General features: G+C 37.6%; 1 pseudogene; it reads right to left on the bottom strand.

The window, feature by feature from the left end:
* Positions 1-794: 794 nt before the first annotated feature.
* LOC102923655 (protein SGT1 homolog) lies at positions 795-2,190 on the bottom strand (annotated as a pseudogene).
* Positions 2,191-6,732: the final 4,542 nt, after the last annotated feature.

Genomic DNA, 6,732 nt, shown 5'->3' with positions numbered 1-6,732 from the left:
CTTTATAAGAGTTGCCATGGTCATGGTGTCTCTTCATAGCAGCAGAAACCTAAACTAAGACAGTGTTGAGGATGACTTACAGAACTTACATGAACTTACTTCTCTCATTTCAACATGTAGTTCCTGGAAATCAAACTCACATCATCAGACTTGGCATTAAGCAGCCCTGGCTGAAGCACCATTCTGTCAGTTCACATTCACTTTGTTAAACTATTTTCTCTGACACATTATTTTCCTTTTATTGTGCATATTACTAGGGTCGTTTGTTCCATAATAGACTTAGCCTTGTATTTTCTTATTTGCAAGGATAGATTATGGCCTACCTAAGGAGAAAATCTCATTCCATTATTTACCTTCACAGAATCTAAGAGAATGGGGAAGTTATGAATAGATTGGCACTTTTCTTAATAAGATCATAATAATAGATCACATATCCCAAAATTGTATTCATCATGTCTCCACATTCTAGTCCAGCAATTTCTCCCACCCATGCACTTTGTTATGGGCTAGCTGTACCTAATAGAAAAACTATGGATGTTTTACACAGAAGAAACATAAGTGTTTGATGAAATATGTCTTTACACATAGAGATAACAGTCCCACAGTACAGTATTTAGTACTTTATATTAACCTGTGCTTCCAATTAATGTGATATCAGGTCCATAGCAAATCTGATTGATATCTATCAAAAGTGATACTCCAAATTGATGATCTTTTTTGTCACTTGGGGAGAGAAATTGAACTTGGAGATTCTATTCTGAGGTTCTGCTCTCTCTAGCTAGTTATTATTTTTTTTTACTGTGATAGAAAATTGATTTATTTAGTACTATTTCCATTTCATATCACCAGGAGGGTTGATTTCAACTTTTCTTTTACCTACATCAGACCTACATCAAGATTGTACTATCAGACTCCATAAATGATTTGTTCATGGCCCATTTCACTTCATTGGAACCATCTGAGTAGATCTGCTGAAATAACTTGTTTAAAGCTGCATCATCCTCCAGCTTCTCATTCTTTTCTTCCTCTTTGATCTCACCAACCAGCTTATTGCAGTTCCTGGTATAATGAGATGATGGTGGGTACATGTTCTTCACATCTGCTGTGAACTGTTTTGGTGTTGTCTCATCTCCTTGCCCTTGTCTAGCTTTTCCCATTTCACAGCCTCTGGATTTTTCATTTTGAATTCAATCTTTGTTGAAAGAACTTTAAACGTGTGTTGCTGGAGGGCTTCTCTCCAGGTTCCCCAAGCCCCACAGTCCCACAATCCACTTATAAAATAATCATTCTGACGCTTATATCACTTATAAACTGTATGGCCGTGGCAGGCTTCTTGCTAACTGTTCTTTTATCTTAAATTAACCCATTTTTATAAATCTATACCTTGCCACGTGGCTGGTGGCTTACCAGCGTCTTTACATGCTGCTCCTCCTGGCAGTGGCTGCAGTGTCTCCCTCCTCAGCCTTCCGCTTTCCAGAATTCTCCTCTCTCCTTGTCCAACCTACTTCCTGCCTGGCCACCTACTTCCTGCCTGGTCACTGGCCATCAGTGTTTTATTTATATAGAATGATATCCACAGCAAACTTGCTCTGCTCTGGTACTACAGGGTGAAGCAACCTCAGTCTCAAATTCTAATCTTCGTCAGAAGAGAGTTTCACCAAAGCAGACAATGCTTTTTCTGAAAATTCCACATTTACATCATTCTTCTGAATATTCTTGATCATAAGTGTAATGATTACTTGAGATTCCATTTGATACCAGTTAGACTTGATTTTTGACTGAGTTCCCTGAGATGCAGACACTTCAGATTCTGATCTATTCTGAGTTTCCTGGCACCTTTTAATCCAGATTGCAAAGTTTGCATCCACACCATCTAATTTCTGTCCTTCTGCAAAAGTGTCTAAAGCAGAAGCATAGTCTTTTTCATGGAATTCACACATCCCTTTCCTCAGGAAAGCAGTAGGATTATTTGGATTGAGTTCAAGAGACTTCTTTACATCAGCAATACCATCATGATATTTCCCAAGAAGAATGTGACAATAAACTCTCTGACAGTGCATCATCTGGATTCTTTTCCAAAGCCTTAGTCAGCTCCACTAATGCCACCTGGGGGTCTTTGTCTATCAGAGCATCTGAGAAGTTCTGGAAAAACCACTGAGATGTTACAGGTCCTGCTGCAGCTGCCGCCATCCCTAAGGACCACGAAAGCTTCGGCCCTTAGCTTTTTCTACCTTGGTTACCAGCTCTGCCGCCACCCAGTGGGGGAAACTTCTGAAGAAACCTCTAGCTAGTTATTAAGGCTCTTTGCTGAACTTTGAGACAGTGCATCCTATCACCCTTTTGCTTGAATGAAGAATCACTTCCTACTAGAAGACAAGGCAGGAACTAAATACAATGACACCTAACATTGAACAAGATTTAGTGTGCTCCCTGCTTGTGGCCTCATTGCCTTTACTTCGTTTTTAGTATATAAACAAACAGTTCTGGAAAACAAATGTGGAACACAACTTTCCATATCTCTGTCCTACTGTCTCTGAATTACTCTCCCTGACACCAAGCATTGAGAACAATGGGTTTTTAATGAGTTTTATCTACAGCATGGGCTTGTTGTTGTTTAGAACTTGAAGCATCTCAATAAGCAGGCAGCAGAATATAGACCCCTTCATGGGATGCTTTAATCGAAAGCACAGCATAGCAAAACATAATGCAACATTTAAATGTCAAGCTCTAAACTGAAATAAGTTTTGACATTAAAATCATGCAGATGTATATTTCCTATTACAACAGAGGGGCAAGGAGCAGCTGTTCCCTTCTATTTTGCTATAATTAAGAAGGCTTCAAGTTCTTAGTGGGAGAAGAAAAAAAGACATAGTATTTGGAAGGCAAACTGTATGCCAGATGCAATTCAAGCACATGAATTGTACATAAATTCCCCAAGACTTGTGAGTTGTTTGAGAGTCCAGGAAGATAGATTTGATTTTTTCCACAGACTGGAAAACACATCTTAAACAGAAACCAAGAGGAGTGTGATATTCTCTACTTTGTTACATGAGAAACTACCTTCTTGATCACCAAGGAGATCCACATAGTCCCCTCTATACCTAGAATTTTTTGCTTTATCATTGTGTGCTGTGTAAGACAAAGCTGTGGTTTCATTAATGAGTCAATCTTTTTTTTTTTTTAATTTTACTTTTGTAGCTTCATAGAGAGTAATTCTTCCTCTGACTAAATCTCTGCTGTCCCACATCTGTTTTTGTTTTCCTTGGAGGAAATTTTGGTAGTTGTGCCAAGGGGCCAGAGACTTCTTAAACTATTGAATCAGAATAGAAAACAACCAAGTGAAATTTCTAATCCTTGTTTACAATACAGGGCACAGTGCCTGATTAGATCAGAATCTTTTGACATAACATGCACTGCTGTTTATAGTCTTTAGTAGTAAGAGATTGTGTTTGGTTTTAGGAAGCCAACTCTTTCGACATCAGCGAGAAGCTTTATTCACAGGACTTATGGTTAGCAGAGGAAATAAAACTAGGCTTTTAAGAATTCCCATGGATGCACCGGACTCTGTAATAGTCAAGTTCTATAGTTGCACTCATCATGGTGGCCCACATCTTTGAAGAGGCAGAGGCAAAAAGACAATGAGTATGAAGGTAGCATATGAAGTAAATTCTACTTCAACATGGGCTACCCAATGACAACCTGTCTAAAAACAGACAAACAAACAACAAATAAAAGTTAGCAAATACATGGTTCTAAAAGAGTAGCCAAAGACTTAAAGCCCCCAAATCTATAGACTCTATGAAAGGGACATTGTCATTCCCACAACTGCATTATGTGGTATGGTTAACTTTAAAGGGGCTGATAATCTATCTAGGTAGTTAACTTTTAAAGAGGGAATATAATCCAGATTGTTAACTTTTAAAGTAAGTATATTATCCAGGATGCCTAATTTAACCTTGGGTGTTTGTAAAATTAACTTTCTCCCAATCTTTGAAAGAAAGACAGGAGAGAAGAATCAAAGGTATTTAAGTATGGGGAAGACTCATTGAACCATCCATGAGTTGAAGATGGACAGAAACTCATGAGGAGCAGAGTAATACAGGAGATTCTGGAAAATGAGACTCACTAGGCACAATCCCAGCCATGAATTGAAGACCTCAGACCTACAGTCACACTGAAGTGGATTCTGTCAACAACTTAAATAAGATTGGAAGCAAATTCTTGTAGTGTCTGCAGATATAAAACTAGTCATCCAACACCTTCATTAAAAATGTGTGCCACTTAAACAGAGACCCTGGCTGAACCTGCCAGATGTCTGACCAACAGTATTGCAATTAATTAATTAACTGGCATTTTTTTCAAGCCACCCAGTTTGTGCTAATTTGTGAGGCATCAATAGAAAGCTCTTGCAAATTCTTTTCCTCCAACTCTTTTGATAACTACACTAGTGTTATGCAAATTCCTGACCTTGAAACTCAAAGAACTCCTACCTTTTGCTCTCTCTTATAATACTGCTCATTTTTAGCACAGTCTGTTAGTTTGTAATAATTTGAATTATTGTCTGTTGTTGTCTGAGTAAACAGTACAATCTACAGAGGCATGCTCTCTTTTGTTATTATTTTCTATTTCCCCAAGTCTAGAAGATTACTTCATTAACCAAATTGAGGGAATAAACCCTGATCAATAACAAAAATCTACCTTAATAAACCATCTAAATATTTTCATATATACTGGAGTAAACAGTCTACTACCCTAAATGGTAAAGTACATATTTTAACTATTCGTTAATTAATTTTTTTCTTCTCTCCTTTTCTCTTCTTTTCTTTTCTATCTTCTTCCTTTCTTTTTCTTTCTGAGACAAGATCTCACTGTGCAGTCCTCTCTAGCCTGAAACTTGCTACACTTCCTGTGTAAACCAGACTGTCCTTGAACTCACAGAACTCCCCTTCCTCTGCCTCCCTAATGCTGGGAGTAAAGGTAAACCTAATATTTCCCAGCCCTATTTAAACTTCTTAATCTATCATCATGATCATCATCATCATCGTTATTATTTCTTTTCTTGAATTACTTAGGTTAATTAATCTCACCACTATCTAATATTTACTTATGTTTGCGTATAAAGATTCATTTTTTCTTCTTGCCATTCTATTTGAGTACATGGAGCACACATGAAGTACATATTGTAAATCAAGAAGAACATCCAAAGAAATATTTGTCTCAGGAATAGACCAATATGCATCATTTAGCTTTGCACTTAGAAAGAAATAATTACATGACTAATAGACTTCAAAACATATAAATTTACATACACTTAGGTTTCTGTAGAGGTGAAAAAGTTATAGTTGAACAAGTGCCTTGTAGACCGTAAACACACATAACTTTACCAAGTTATCTTATTAATTTAACAAATGGTGGGACTGAGAAGATATAGATTAAAGATTGACTGTCAAAGCCTTGTGCATACCCAATGATCAGGAATCATACAGAGTCAAGAAAAAATCCAGGAGAATATTTTCATGTAATGTCTCAGAACTAGAAATTTGGAGTTTCTAGTTTTGCTTTCCATATGACATGTGCACTTTGGGACAATGACACTCCTCAATGGATAATCAATACGTCACAAGCCAGGGGACAATCTGAGCCACATGATGAACATTACTGAAATTAGCTTATTATTGTGGCACTTAGAACACTTCTTTGGAAATGTTCCCAAGAACCTCAAATCATATTAAGAATATCACAGCAAGCCAGGCAAGAAATAGTAATTAAACAGAGTGGCAAACCCAACTCTGAACATTTTCAACATTATGTAGAAGTGTATCGTTATGTAGTCACATTCTCCTTTCCTCATTCAACTTCCCAGTTCCTGGACCTCAATGTTTACACTTGATATAGTCTACTCCATCTTCATACAGTAGCTCACTTATCTCCATGAAGTCTTTGCCAAAACTTGAGCCATGATAAAAGTTTTTTTTTTCTTAACCCCGTCATTTTCTTCCTTTACTGATTGTTCCACCTATTGGGAATATTACACTCCCTCTTCTAATATTTAGGAGAGAAATCTATGTTGCCATTGGAAAAATCCCCATCTAATATCCACTTAATCCTGTATTGATGGTAGAACTATAAAACAACACTTTGTTTCAGTGTGTGTTTCTCCATCTACAAGATTCATGATCAGCTATAAACCAGTTTGTTAAAGTTGCCTTAATTACCAGAATCATGTTGTGTCTGAGTTCTGGATGCTAGAAGTTCAAAATCAAGTTGTGAACCAGGTGACTCCCTTGCAAGAACTGTGAAGCAAAATCTGATGTACTCCTCCATTCTAACTTCTGATGGTTTGTAGAACTCTTTGATAGCAATGACCTGTGGTAGTAGGATTGTTTTGTTTTTTAGTTTTCTTTTTATTTTTTGAGAACCACATCCAGGAATATAATGTGCTTTGATAAAGTTCATCCCCATTCTCCTCCCCAGGTCCTCCCCGATATCTCTCTCCACTTTTCCCTCCCAATTTCATGTCCTCCTTTTTAAATCAAAGTCCACTTGGTTCTGCACATATATGCATGGGGGTAGGGGCACCTACTGGAGCATGGTATCCTCTCAGAGGTCATATCTCTGAAGAAAATGGACTTTCCCACCTCCAGTAGCCACCAACTGCCAATAATTCATCAGCTAGGAGTGAGACTTCATGACTCCCTCCTCCACTCATGCTGGGACTGTTTTATTCTGTTC

This window comes from Peromyscus maniculatus, chromosome 3, assembly GCF_049852395.1.
Source record: "Peromyscus maniculatus bairdii isolate BWxNUB_F1_BW_parent chromosome 3, HU_Pman_BW_mat_3.1, whole genome shotgun sequence".
Classification (NCBI taxonomy): Eukaryota; Metazoa; Chordata; class Mammalia; order Rodentia; family Cricetidae; genus Peromyscus; species Peromyscus maniculatus.
Note: the sequence above shows the minus strand (reverse complement) of the source record. Positions and strands in the feature narration are given on the sequence as shown.